The sequence below is a fragment of the Thalassophryne amazonica genome, chromosome 6, assembly GCF_902500255.1.
Source record: "Thalassophryne amazonica chromosome 6, fThaAma1.1, whole genome shotgun sequence".
NCBI classification, from domain to species: domain Eukaryota; kingdom Metazoa; phylum Chordata; class Actinopteri; order Batrachoidiformes; family Batrachoididae; genus Thalassophryne; species Thalassophryne amazonica.
The window spans coordinates 55575535-55590863 of NC_047108.1; positions in this window are offsets into that span (position 1 = coordinate 55575535).

The following is a 15329-nucleotide window of genomic DNA, read 5'->3' on the forward strand; positions in this document are numbered from 1 at the left end:
TTCTATTCTAGAATTAACAGGAAGCCAATGAAGAGAGGCCAATATGGGTGAGATATGCTCTCTCCTTATAGTCCTTGTCAGTACTCTAGCTGCAGCATTTTGAATTAACTGAAGGCTTTTCAGGGAACTTTTAGGACAACCTGATAATAATGAATTACAATAGTCCAGCCTAGAGGAAATAAATGCATGAATTAGTTTTTCAGCATCACTCTGAGACAAGACCTTTCTAATTTTAGAGATATTGTGCAAATGCAAAAAAGCAGTCCTACATATTTGTTTAATATGCGCATTGAATGACATACCGTGATCAAAAATGACTCCAAGATTTCTCACAGTATTACTAGAGGTCAGGGTAATGCCATCCAGAGTAAGGATCTGGTTAGACACCATGTTTCTAAGATTTGTGGCGCCAAGTACAATAACTTCAGTTTTATCTGAGTTTAAAAGCAGGAAATTAGAGGTCATCCATGTCTTTATGTCTGTAAGACAATCCTGCAGTTTAGCTAATTGGTGTGTGTACTCTGGCTTCATGGATAGATAAAGCTGAGTATCATCTCCATAACAATGAAAATTTAAGCAATGCTGTCTAATAATACTGCCTAAGGAAAGCATGTATAAAGTGAATAAAATTGGTCCTAGCACAGGACCTTGTGGAAGAAGATTCCCCATTTACATGAACAAATTGTAATCTATTAGATAAATATGATTCAAACCACCGCAGCGCAGTGCCTTTAATACCTATGGCATGCTGTAATCTCTGTAATAAAATTGTATGGTCAGCAGTATCAAAAGCAGCACTGAGGTCTAACAGAACAAGCACAAAGATGAGTCCACTGTCTGAGGCCATAAGAAGATCATTGTAACCTCACTAATGCTGTTTCTGTACTATGATGAATTCTAAAACCTGACTGAAACTCTTCAAATAGACCATTCCTCTGCAGATGATCAGTTAGCTGTTTTACAACTAACATTTTATTAGCAAAGAAAGTCATGAAGTCATTACTAGTTAACGTAAAAGGAATACTCGGCTCAATAGAGCTCTGACTCTTGTCAGCCTGGCTACAGTGCTGAAAAGAAACCTGGGTTGTTCTTATTTTCTTCAATTAGTGATGAGTAGTAAGATGTCCTAGCTTTACGGAGGGCTTTTTATAGAGCAACAGACTCTTTTTCCAGGCTAAGTGAAGATCTTCTAAATTAGTGAGACGCCATTTCCTCTCCAACTTACGGGTTATCTGCTTTAAGCTGCGAGTTTGGTGAGTTATACCACGGAGTCAGGCACTTCTGATTTAAGGCTCTCTTTTTCAGAGGAGCTACAGCATCCAAAGTGTCCTCAATGAGGATATAAAACTATTGACGAGATAATCTATCTCACTCTGCCCTGGGTTGGTATATGGCATTGGAGAACATAAAGAAGGAATCATATCCTTAACCTAGTTACAGCGCTTTCTGAAAGACTTCTACTGTAATGAAACTTATTCCCCACTGCTGGGTTCGTCCATCAGAGTAATGTAAATGTTATTAAGAAATGATCTGACACAAGGGGGTTTTCAGGGAATACTGTTAAGTCTTCAATTTCCATACCATACGTCAGAACAAGATCTAAGGAATGAATAAAGTGGTGGGTGGACTCTTTTACATTTTGAGCAAAGCCAATCGAGTCTAACAATAGATTAAATGCAGTGTTGAGGCTGTCATTCTCAGCATCTGTGTGGATGTTAAAATCGCCCACTATAATTATCTTATCTGAGCTAAGCACTAAGTTCAGGCAAAAGACACAAAGAAACTCACAGTAATGACCAGGTGGACGATAGATACAACAAATAAAACTGGTTTTTGGGACTTCCAATTTGGATGGACAAAACTAAGAGACAAGCTTTCAAATGAATTAAAGCTCTGTCTGGGGTTTTTGATTAATTAATAAGCTGGAGTGGAAGATTGCTGCTAATCCTCCACCTCGGCCCGTGATACGAGCGTTCTGGCAGTTAGTGTGACTCGGGGTGTTGACTCATTTAAACTAACATATTCATCCTGCTGTAAACCAGGTTTCTGTAAGGCAGAATAAATCAATATGTTGATCAGTTATTATATCATTTACTAACAGGGACTTAGAAGAGAGAGATCTAATGTTTAATAGACCACATTTAACTGTTTTAGTCTGTGGTGCAGTTGAAGGTGCTATATTATTTTTTCTTTTTGAATTATTTTTTTCTTTTAGATTTTTGCTGGTTATTGGTGGTCTGGGAGCAGGCACCGTCTTTACGGGGATGGGGGTAATGAGGGGATGGCAGGGGAGAGAAGCTGCAGAGAGGTGTGTAAGACTACAACTCTGCTTCCTGGTCCCAACCCTGGATAGTCACGGTTTGGAGGGTTTAATAAAGTTGGTCAGATTTCTAGAAATGAGAGCTGCTCCATCCAAAGTGGGATGGATGCCGTCTCTCCTAACAAGACCAGGTTTTCCCCAGAAGCTTTGCCAATTATAAGTGTTAACCTAAACAAGTGAGCAGTAGGTTACATAAGGTAAAATCAGTTAACAATACAGAATATGAAGTAATTTTTTAATCCATGAAATGGTTTGCTTTTGCCATAACTGCAATACTTAATTTCGCATGGATGTACTTAATGTGCAATTTCCAGCAAATTTTGTCATCTACCATCAAGCCAAGGATTTTTGTTTCATATACTCTTTCTATGTTTACATCCTGTATCTTTATCTGTGTCTGATTATTAAGTCTACTGCTGCCAAACACCATGAATTTAGTTTTGTTCAAATTTAGTGATAACTTATTCATGTCAATCCATAATTTCATTTTTCCAAATTCAGAAGTTTCTAAAAGTTGCTGTAAGTTCTGACCAGAACTCAAAATATTTGTCATCCATAAATAAAATGAAGCTCAGTACTTGCAACACTTTACATACACTAGGCCACTGATGTAGATGATGAAAACTTTTGGGCCTAACAGTGACCCCTGGGGGATGCCACAGACAATAAACAACCGTCTTGATTGATATACCGCCATCTTCACAAATTGCCTTCTGTTTTTAAGGTAATCCATTTGAGAGCTATCCCCTAATCCCAAAAAGTTCTAATATATGAAGTAACATCTATATTATTATAGCCAATTGTGGCCTCTGTGTGCATGCATGTGTATGGCTTCAATCACGGAGAAACTGGGAAAAGTTATCATTTGCCTTTTGGTATGCTATGTATTTTGGGTCAAGGATGAATGGTATGAAAATGGAAAATTTACAGGACTAATATTTTTGGAGAAATTGACGATATTAGTTAACAACAGTGAACAATGGACATTGTACTGCAATGCACCATGGAAAGTGGTGTTTTGGGGTTTTAAATGCTGTTTTTATGGTTCATGATAGGGCCCCTTCACACACAACATGAAAGACGCAGAAACCAGAAGAAAATACGCAAACCAAAAACACAATGGGAAACTGTGAAACATTCCACCTGCTGTCGGGAGGGACGCATGGTCAGATAGGCCTGCACGATCCTGCGGAAGCGGTTTTGTCCATGCTCATGTTCGCACACAGGAACACAGTGTGAGCATGTGGAAAGTCACGCACACAGCAGTGGAGGAAAAAAAACCCCACCACAGTTCATAATACTTCATTTCTGCTATTAAGAGTGGATTTTGCATCTGCCTAGACCACCAAAAAGTAATGAAATGACATTCTCCCTTTTATGTTTTACAAGGAATTACCTGATGTGTTAGTCTCATGAAGAGCTGGCCAGCTCCCATGTCATGAAGAGTTGGCTCCCATCTTATGAATAGTTGGCTCCCATCTTATGAGGAGTTGGTTCCCGTTTCACGAAGAGCCAGGCTCTCACATCGTAAACTTACGTAAACTTGTGCATTTATTGATGATGTAATGACAGCCATCTCCCCAGTGCCTTTACCTGACATGCAGCCCCATATCATCAATGACTGGAAATTTACATGTTCTCTTCAGGCAGTCATCTTTATAAATCTCATTGGAACAGCACCAAACAGAAGTTCCAGCATCATCACCTTGCCCAATGCAGATTTGAGATTCATCACTGAATATGACTTTCATCCAGTCATCCACAGTCCACGATTGTTTTTCCTTAGCCCATTGTAACCTTGTTTTTTTCTGTTTAGGTGTTAATGATGGCTTTTGTTTAGCTTTTCTGTATGTAAATCATTTCCTTCCTTCCGGTTTCTTACAGTTCGGTCACAGAAGCTGACTCCAGTTTCCTCCCATTCGTTCCTCATTTGTTTTGTTGTGCATTTTCGATTTTTGAGACATATTGCTTTAAGTTTTCTGTCTTGACGCTTTGATGTCTTCCTTGGTCTACCAGTATGTTTGCCTTTAACAACCTTCCCATGTTGTTTGTATTTGGTCCAGAGTTTAGACACAGCTGACTGTGAACAACCAACATCTTTTGCAACATTGCGTGATGATTTACCCTCTTTTAAGAGTTTGATAATCCTCTCCTTTGTTTCAATTGACATCTCTCGTGTTGGAGCTATGATTCATGTCAGTCCACTTGCTGCAACAGCTCTCCAAGGTGTGATCACTCCTTTTTAGATGCAGACTAATGAGCAGATCTGATTTGATGCAGGTGTTAGTTTTGGGGATGAAATTTACAGGGTGATTCCATAATTTATTCCTCAGAATTGAGTGAGTCCATATTTTTTTCCCTCTGCTTGGTCTAAAAAAGTAACATTACTGACTGCCACAATTTTTTTTTCTTGATTTCTTATAGTGTTTCTTAAAGCCAGAAAGTTGCCATTTGAAATGACTTTAGTTTTGTGTCATGTCTGTGTCAAAATTAAACAACTGAATGAACATCCTCCGAGGCCGGTGATACCATAATTATTGCCAGGGGTTGTAATAAACATCAAGCTGCAAAAAGTGAAAACAAATCTGATGTGATCTGCATAACCATCTTTTTCCATACCATCTCTGCTCAATGATTTATCTGACGTTTGTGGTGTGTTAGTTTCTTTTATCATCGTGAGTGATCCACAAAAAGAGTTGGACAGGAAATGGACTTCAATCAATCAATCAACTTTTTTCTTGTATAGCGCCAAATCACAACAAACAGTTGCCCCAAGGCGCTCCACATTGCAAGGCAAGGCCATACAATAATTATGAAACACAGTCTACGTCTAAAGCAACATAACCAAGGGATGGTCCAGGGTCACCCGATCCAGCCCTAACTATAAGCCTTAGCGAAAAGGAAAGTTTTAAGCCTAATCTTAAAAGTAGAGAGGGTATCTGTCTCCCTGATCTGAATTGGGAGCTGGTTCCACAGGAGAGGAGCCTGAAAGCTGAAGGCTCTGCCTCCCATTCTACTCTTACAAACCCTAGGAACTACAAGTAAGCCCGCAGTCTGAGAGCGAAGCGCTCTAATGGGGTAATATGGTACTACAAGGTCCCTAAGATAAGATGGGACCTGATTATTCAAAACCTTATAAGTAAGAAGAAGAATTTTAAATTCTATTCTAGCATTAACAGGAAGCCAATGAAGGGAGGCCAACACGGGTGAGATATGCTCTCTCCTGCTAGTCCCCGTCAGTACTCTAGCTGCAGCATTCTGAACCAACTGAAGGCTTTTTAGGGAACTTTTAGGACAACCTGATAATAATGAATTACAATAGTCCAGCCTAGAGGAAATAAATGCATGAATTAGTTTTTCAGCATCACTCTGAGACAAGACCTTTCTGATTTTAGAGATATTGCGTAAATGCAAAAAGGCAGTCCTACATATTTGTTTAATATGCGCTTTGAATGACATATCCTGATCAAAATAACTCCAAGATTTCTCACAGTATTACTAGAGATCAGGGAAATGCCATCCAGAGTAACGATCTGGTTAGACACCATGCTTCTAAGATTTGTGGGGCCAAGTACAATAACTTCAGTTTTATCTGAGTTTAAAAGCAGGAAATTAGAGGTCATCCATGTCTTATGTCTGTAAGACAATCCTGCAGTTTAGCTAATTGGTGCGTATCCTCTGGCTTCATGGATAGATAAAGCTGGGTATCATCTGCGTAACAATGAAAATTTAAGCAATACCGTCTAATAATACTGCCCAAGGGAAGCATGTATAAAGTGAATAAAATTGGTCCTAGCACAGAACCTTGTGGAACTCCATAATTAACTTTAGTCTGTGAAGAAGATTCCCCATTTACATGAACAAACTGTAATCTATTAGACAAATATGATTCAAACCACCGCAGCGCAGTGTCTTTAATACCTATGACATGCTCTAATCTCTGTAATAAAATTTTATGGTCAACAGTATCAAAAGCAGCACTGAGGTCCAACAGAACAAGCACAGAGATAAGTCCACTGTCCGAAGCCATAAGAAGATCATTGTAACCTTCACTAATGCTGTTTCTGTACTATGATGAATTCTAAAACCTGACTGAAACTCTTCAAATAGACCATTCCTCTGCAGGTGATCAGTTAGCTGTTTTACAACTACCCTCTCAAGAATCTTTGAGAGAAAAGGAAGGTTGGAGATTGGCCTATAATTAGCTAAGATAGCTGGGTCAAGTGATGGCTTTTTAAGTAATGGTTTAATTACTGCCACCTTAAAGGCCTGTGGTACATAACCAACTAACAAAGATAGATTGATCATATTTAAGATTGAAGCATTAAATAATGGTAGGACTTCCTTGAGCAGCCTGGCAGGAATGGGGTCTAATAAGCATGTTGATGGTTTGGATGAAGTAACTAATGAAAATAACTCAGACAGAACAATCGGAGAGAAAGAGTCTAACCAAATACCGGCATCACTGAAAGCAGCCAAAGATAACGATACATCTTTGGGATGGTTATGAGTAATTTTTTCTCTAATAGTCAAAATTTTGTTAGCAAAGAAAGTCATGAAGTCATTACTAGTTAAAGTTAATGGAATACTCAGCTCAATAGAGCTCTGACTCTTTGTCAGCCTGGCTACAGTGCTGAAAAGAAACCTGGGGTTGTTCTTATTTTCTTCAATTAGTGATGAGTAGAAAGATGTCCTAGCTTCACGAAGGGCTTTCTTATAGAGCAACAAACTCTTTTTCCAGGCTAAGTGAAGATCTTCTAAATTAGTGAGACGCCATTTCCTCTCCAACTTACGGGTTATCAGCTTTAAGCTACGAGTTTGTGAGTTATACCACGGAGTCAGACACTTCTGATTTAAAGCTCTCTTTTTCAGAGGAGCTACAGCATCCAAGTTGTCTTCAATGAGGATGTAAAACTATTGACAAGATACTCTAACTCCCTTACAGAGTTTAGGTAGCTACTCTGCTCTGTGTTGGTATATGACATTAGAGAACATAAAGAAGGAATCATATCCTTAAACCTAGTTACAGCGCTTTCTGAAAGACTTCTAGTGTAATGAAACTTATTCCCCACTGCAGGGTAGTCCATCAGGGTAAATGTAAATGTTATTAAAAAATGATCAGACAAAAGGGAGTTTTCAGGGAATACTGTTAAGTCTTCTATTTCCATACCATAAGTCAGAACAAGATCTAAAATATGATTAAAGTGGTGGGTGGACTCATTTACTTTTTGAGCAAAGCCGATAGAGTCTAATAATAGATTAAATGCAGTGTTGAGGCTGTCATTCTCAGCATCTGTGTGGATGTTAAAATCGCCCACTATAATTATCTTATCTGAGCTAAGCACTAAGTCAGACAAAAGGTCTGAAAATTCACAGAGAAACTCACAGTAACGACCAGGTGGACGATAGATAATAACAAATAAAACTGGTTTTTGGGACTTCCAATTTGGATGGACAAGACTAAGAGACAAGCTTTCAAATGAATTAAAGCTCTGTCTAGGTTTTTGATTAATTAATAAGCTGGAATGGAAGATTGCTGCTAATCCTCCGCCCCGGCCCGTGCTACGAGCATTCTGACAGTTAGTGTGACTCGGGGGTGTTGACTCATTTAAACTAACATATTCATCCTGCTGTAACCAAGTTTCTGTTAGGCAGAATAAATCAATACGTTGATCAATTATTATATCATTTACCAACAGGGACTTAGAAGAAAGAGACCTAATGTTTAATAGACCACATTTAACTGTTTTAGTCTGTGGTGCAATTGAAGGTGCTATATTATTTTTTCTTTTGAATTTTTATGCTTAAATAGATTTTTGCTAGTTATTGGTGGTCTGGGAGCAGGCACCGTCTCTACGGGGATGGGGTAATAGGGGGATGGCAGGGGGAGAGAAGCTGCAGAGAGGTGTATAAGACCACAGCTCTGCCTCCTGGTCCCAACGCTAGACAGTCACAGTTTGGAGGATCCCAAAAAATTGGCCAGATTTCTAGAAATGAGAGCTGCTCCCTCTAAAGTGGGATGGATGCCGTCTCTCCTAACAAGACCAGGTTTTCCCCAGAAGCTTTGCCAATTATCAGTGAAGCCCACCTCATTTTTTGGACACCACTCAGACAGCCAGCAATTCAAGGAGAACATGCGGCTAAACATGTCACTCCCGGTCTGATTGGGGAGGGGCCCAGAGAAAACAACAGAGTCCGACATTGTTTTTGCAAAGTTACACACCGATTCAATGTTAATTTTAGTGACCTCCGATTGGCGTAACCGAGTGTCATTACTGCCGACGTGAATTACAATCTTACCAAATTTACGCTTAGCCTTAGCCAGCAATTTCAAATGTCCTTCGATGTCGCCTGCTCTGGCCCCCGGAAGACAATTGACAATGGTTGCTGGTGTCGCTAACTTCACATTTCTCAAAACAGAGTCGCCAATAACCAGAGTTTGATCCTCGGCGAGTGTATCGTCGAGTGGGGAAAAACGGTTAGAGATGTGAACGGGTTGACGGTGTACACGGGGCTTCTGTTTAGGGCTACGCTTCCTCCTCACAGTCACCCAGTCAGCCTGCCTTCCCGACTGCACGGGGTCTGACAGGGGGGAACTAACGGCGGCTAAGCTACCTTGGTCCGCACCGACTACAGGGGCCTGGCTAGCTGTAGAATTTTCCATGGTGCGGAGCCGAGCCTCCAATTCGCCCAGCCTGGCCTCCAAAGCTACGAATAAGCTGCACTTATTACAAGTACCGTTACTGCTAAAAGAGGCCGAGGAATAACTAAACATTTCACACCCAGAGCAGAAAAGTACGGGAGAGACAGGAGAAGCCGCCATGCTAAAACGGCTAAGAGCTAGTAGCTACGCTAAGCTAGCGGATTCCCAAACAGGGAATCTGACACTAGACAGGCTGTGGAGCAGCACAGGTAACGCACGACAACAGTGCTAAAATAAAATAAAAATCCACTAGACAGGCTGTGGAGCAGCACAGGTAACGCACAACAACAGTGCTAAAAAATAAAATAAAATAAAAATAAAAATCCACAGGACAGGCTGTGGAGCAGCACAGGCAACGCACGACAACAGTGCTAAAAAATAAAATAAAAATAAAAATCCACTGGACAGGCTGTGGAGCAGCACAGGTAACGCACGACAACAGTGCTAAAACAAAATAAAAATCCACTAGACAGGCTGTGGAGCAGCACAGGTGACGCACAACAGTGCTAAAAAATAAAATAAAATAAAAATAAAAATCCACTGGACAGGCTGTGGAGCCTGTATCAAACACTGATACAGGAAATCATCTCAGCCCTGGGATCTTTTCACCAGGTCACATGCAAACACCTGGGACAAAGAACCCAGATTTCTACTCTATGCTACCTTTTGTTCCTTCAGCCTAAGCCACCCCCCATATGGGTGGTCCTTAACCTGGCTTGTATCAATGTCTAATGTGAGCTGGCTGCAAAGTGAGGTGAAGTAAGCCGCCATTGGTTTGTGTTGCATTGAAGGTTGTTATGTAAAAAACTTATAGTGTGTGTTTATATCTGTAATGTAGTGTAGTGTCACGCAATAAAACAGTGTTCCATCATGCTGATTGGTTTTATCAATTAAACATCTATAAAAAGATCAGATGGTTTTATCAATTAGACAGTTGTAAAAAGATCAAATAGTTTACCAACTACAAGGACATTTTGTGCATCAGCCATTTTGAAAATGAGTTTGGTTAAGATCAGATAATTACAAGGACATTTTGGATGTGCAGCAGCCATTTTGTGTTACGCATCATGGAACAAACTTACAGGTGGATGCATTCTTTTGAATCAATCATTTTCCATAATCTGTTTTGGTTTGAGGTGACAGAAACAATTGCTTCTATAAAATCTCCTTGAAACTACTATTACCCGACAGTTTGCAAAATGCTCACTGATGACTTCTAAAATCCAAACCATATCATAAAGGCTGTCCCACTGGTGTTTTTGACCAACTTCTTTTTGTTGTGCACATCGATTCCCATTATTTGGTTATTGATAAACAAAATGGTGTAGATCCTGTTTTCCAGATGATTCGCTGTCACGGGCTGATGACATCAAAGAGTACTGCACCAATCAGCCCATATAGACAAAACTCATACCACTGGGCAAATTCATGCCGTTCATACCCTCCGTCCTTAGCAGAGTTTCACTTCAGCAATGAGAGAAGATGAATAAAATATTTAAAATGTCATGGGAGCTTTATTGCATGTGTACTGTTTCACAAAAGTTAATGTGAATTGAGTGAAAAGCGATAGCAAAGAGTGCAGATCCAAACAAATACGCCTTTAGTGTGGTATATGAAATGAAAGAAGGCTGAATAGACTGTGGCCTCGCCACTGTCAACCTCTGTTACAAATTATATGAGTCACATGGAAGCTGGGTAATAACTTATTTTTCTTCTTCTTCAAAGCCGATATGGCCTTGGAAAAGAAATGTGATTGAAATACTGCACACCACTATTAATTTACTTTTTTATTATTTTAATAGCAGAGGTGGTGCCTTCTTTCCATTCCTTTTAAATTCTATTTGGATTTTTGTTTGGCTTTCCAAAGCACTGCCTTTAAGACATCACACATCATTTTACTGTTTACTACTTCAGAGGCAAACCAACGTTTCAGTTTCCTTGCGCATTGTTGATTATTCATATCAACTGTGTGAAATGAAGAAACAAAAAGTCAAGTGAAAAGGCAGTGATGAAAGAGGGTGAAATAGTGAGATTAAAGTAGGGAAATATTAGCAGAGAGAGAACACGAGAAAAAAGAGGCAAAACAGAAATAAGAAAAAGAGTGAAATAAAGACAAACACAAAAAGAATAGAGGTGGGGGGAAAGAAAGGGAAAGAAGAGTGTACCTGTCAGGGTGTGTGATACGGGTCTGTGCTGCTCATCCTCAAGCCATCTGCTGCACGACATCAAGGGCTTTGCATTGATTAGTATGCCATTACACCCATCGCACAGTGTGTGTGTGCGATTGGGCGTTATAGATTCATGTGTGTGTGTTTGTGCTCATTCATGGATGCTGGCCTGTGTGTGCACTTGTTTATGTCTGACTGTGTAGGTCCAGTGTGCACATGTGGGACTTGTTTGGCCATAATTACACCGGTGCATTGAGGTTTTTGAGCTGAATGCGAGTGGGAGTTGGATGAGGATCTGAGCTGAATATCCAGGGTTACAGATCAACAGGGTCTCCCCCGAGTCTTCACCCTGATTATGACTCGACATATGAAAGAATGGCAGATTGAAGCTGCTTGGGACTGCTTTCACTGTTGCTGAAGATAAATAAATAATTGAAAAGCTCCAGCCTATTGAAAAGCTTGCAGAATCTCATTGCCTGCCTAAAATGGATCCCTGTGCTATGTAATTAACTTATATAAAGCTCCACCCCCTTCCCCTCAACCTCAGCTGAACAAGGCCTTGGACCACATGAAACTGTTTTATGTGCAGCATTGCAAATCAGTTAATAAATAAATAATATGTGTGCACGCAGATGCGTATGTATGTATACATATATACATACAAATATGTAATATATGTATACAAATATAAAGTGAAATTAGTATTGAATGTCACCATTTTTTCTCAGTAAATACTGTACGTATCTTAAGGTACTGCTGACATGACATTTCTACCAGATGTTGGTAACAACCCAAGTACTCTACACATGCAAAGAAACCAAAACAAATAAGTACAGAACTTAATGTGAAATAAATTGGAATGACACCGGGAAAAGTATTGAACACATTTACTGAAATTCATTAAATAGTTCATACAAAAGCCTTTACTGATAATTAGAATAGATCGAAATTTAATGATTTCTTGGGAATACTCCCTCAGGTAAATTGAGGTTCCAGCAGCATTGTATAGCAGAACACAGGATAAGAAGCATACAGAGTATCAAGTGAAAGTTAAAAAAAAAAAAAAAACAGTTTGCAAATATAAATATCAGACATACTAATACAATAACATGCTTTTGGAAGGCGGTATGCATTTTCAGAGGCCCTCCGTCCATGTCCAGTTGCCTGCAATCGTATGCGGACAGTTCTTCGGCTGCACACGCTATGACATCATCAGTTTATGCACAGTGGGCGGGTATTTAGACAGGTAGCTGAAATGCAAATCTATGCTACCGGCTCAGCAAAGCCTCAGTAAGTGATGATAATAATAATACAATAACATACTTTTGGAGGGCGGTATGCATTTTCAGAAGCCCGACGTCCATGTCCAGTCGCCCACAATCGTCTGTGGACAATTCTTGGGCTGCGTACACTGTGACATCATCAGTTTATGCACAGCGGGCGGGTATTTAGACAGGTAGCTTAAATGTAAATCTATGCTACCGGCCCAGCAACACCTCAGTAAGTGATAATAATAATAATACAATAACATGCTTTTGGAGGGCGGTATGCATTTTCAGAGGCCTGAGGTCCATGCCTAGTTGCCCAAAATGACCAATTTTTGCCCTAGTTAGATGAGGGCAAATATCTGTCATTCCCTGACTGGGAAATTCCTGGTTCCAACTGGAGATAGCTCTGAAATGCTCCTTTCCAGATGTTCTGTCCTGGGGCCTCTAATTTAAAGCTCTTCAAAGGGGCCCTTGAAACTTGTATCAGTGAAACTCTGGTTGGTGGAAATTATTAAATCTTAAAATTGTTAATTATTTTGGTGACCCATTGAATGAGGTCCAGGCCAATTTAATTCAATTTAGGATTTTAATAATTCCATTTGCTACATATTATTGGTGCCTCCACGTGAGGAGCCATTCAATTAAGTGATTTAATTTCACTACACTGTGTATGTGTGGATTACTTGTGATGTTGACATCTAGTGAAGATTTCATGTCATTAGCACCTTTAGAAATATATTTACTAAGAAAAATGCTGATGTGTTAAATACTTATTTCATCCACTGTATATACGTGCCACTGAAATGCAAAAAAAAATAAAAAATAAAAAAAATAAAAAATCAAATATGCACAAGTGCAAGTTCAAAACATTCAAGACAGCTTGTAAACTTGAAGATAACTTGCTATTTAAAAACAGCACTACAGCTATTCTTATTTCAGTTGTCATTACACTGTAGTTTCTAAGCTCCTCTGTACCTCACTCAAACTGTCTGAAATGTTGCTCCTTAATACAATCTTTGTGACAGGTGGTATTTGCTTGTGATAGTATTTTATTTTTCCGTGTCATTTTATTATGTGTGTTCTCCAAAACATTTTGGTGGACATTAATGTGGGGGCCCCATGTGATTTTGAACCGCTGGTCTTCAGCCCAGGCAAGCCTGTGCTTTAAGCAAACCCTGGTTCTGGTTACTGATTGGATGTAATTGCTTTAACACCTTCTTCACAGGTGTAATGTGCCTTTTTGCACAGAATTTTAAGAAACCCCGTGAGATTTGTGAGGAATTAATCTCAATATTCTATTTGCACAGTTTCACACGCTGCACAGCACCTGAAAGTGTTCTGCATCTGCACCCACAGCCCTTGGGTGTTCACGCACAAACTCACTGACAGAACTGAGGGTGTTTGTGTAATTGTAATTAAAAAATAAATAAATAAAAATTCTACCCAATTTTATTTATTCCAACAGCTGAAGCAAACAGAAAGCTTTATACATCAAGAACTGCTCTCATCAGTCTGCTCTCATCACCTGCATATATTTGTCTCTGTATTGATGTCAGTTTTCTTTTCTCTTCCCTTTCAGCTGCTCCACACCACAAAGCTAACTTTACAAACACGTGCACATTAAACGGTTTCCCTCATATACGCACAACATTTACAATGATTCATTCATAGCATCATTTACAATGATGCTATTCTATACCCTATTGCAGCGGTCACTGGGGAACAAAATTAATAGAATTGGGGAACACCCTGGACAGGCCGCCAGTCTGTCACAGGGACCATATAGACAGACAAACACATTTATACTCTCACTCACACCTACACTAATTTAGAGTCACCAATTCACCATGTCGTTGGAATTTGAAAGAAGCCGGAACACCTGTAAGGAGGGGGATTTGTCTGCTGAAATCAGACTTGTCAATATGTCAGCATAGGTCTTGTGTGGAGAATCCGGTCAGTGGGTAATGAATCCAACTGTTTACTTTGAGAAACCTGTGTAGTTCTTAAAAACAATGTTCCAGCAAGAGAACTAGCATGTGCTTAAAGCAGTGAATGAGTAATTCTAATCCAATTACATTTTTTTCCGCAAATCTGATTGATTAATCGTGTGAGATTTCAGGCCATATAATATCAGGGTAACGGTGGCAAAATATACGACCATTTCACATATGGATGTATTACTCAACACCCTGACCGGTGTTCTGATGAGATGTCATTCCTGTCGAGAGGCTAGCCCTCCACGCAAATGTCAAGGTGCCTTAACCTCAGCTGACTTAGAGAGTGCAGATGCCTCTCTGTCAACTCACCATTTGTAACAGGGCTTTGAGAAAGCATTTTTTCTCACAAAGTTAATGAATACTTATGAAATAGAAAATGGACCTGACATTTGCAATGACGAGTGCTGGTGGAGGCCGATTGTGCCATCAGCACTCGTCATGGAAATGTCAAAATGTTAATAGCTGTACATTTCCTTGTATTCGTTTTTTTTTTTTTTTTAGCAGTTGTATATGTTTCAGATTGTTCAAAAGGGGAGAACAGACTGTTTAATGCTGTGCATTTGTGTTTTTCCAAAAAGTTGGACTCGTTACAGTAATTTTCATGCCTGTTTTAACTTATATAATACCTAAATCAGTAATACCTCAATAAATTAGAAGAAAAGATATTACAAACATTAACATATTATTTTCAGTAATGATAAACAATGTGATAACTGTTGTTTTTAATGTTTGTATATTTAATGTAAAATTATTAATTTCATACAGCTTACTGCTAATTTATGTCACAATGATTTTTAAGTAAATACTGATGAGGCTAGGCTGTAAGTTTAAGCACAATGTACACTAACACACAACTCCACATAATTACCATAT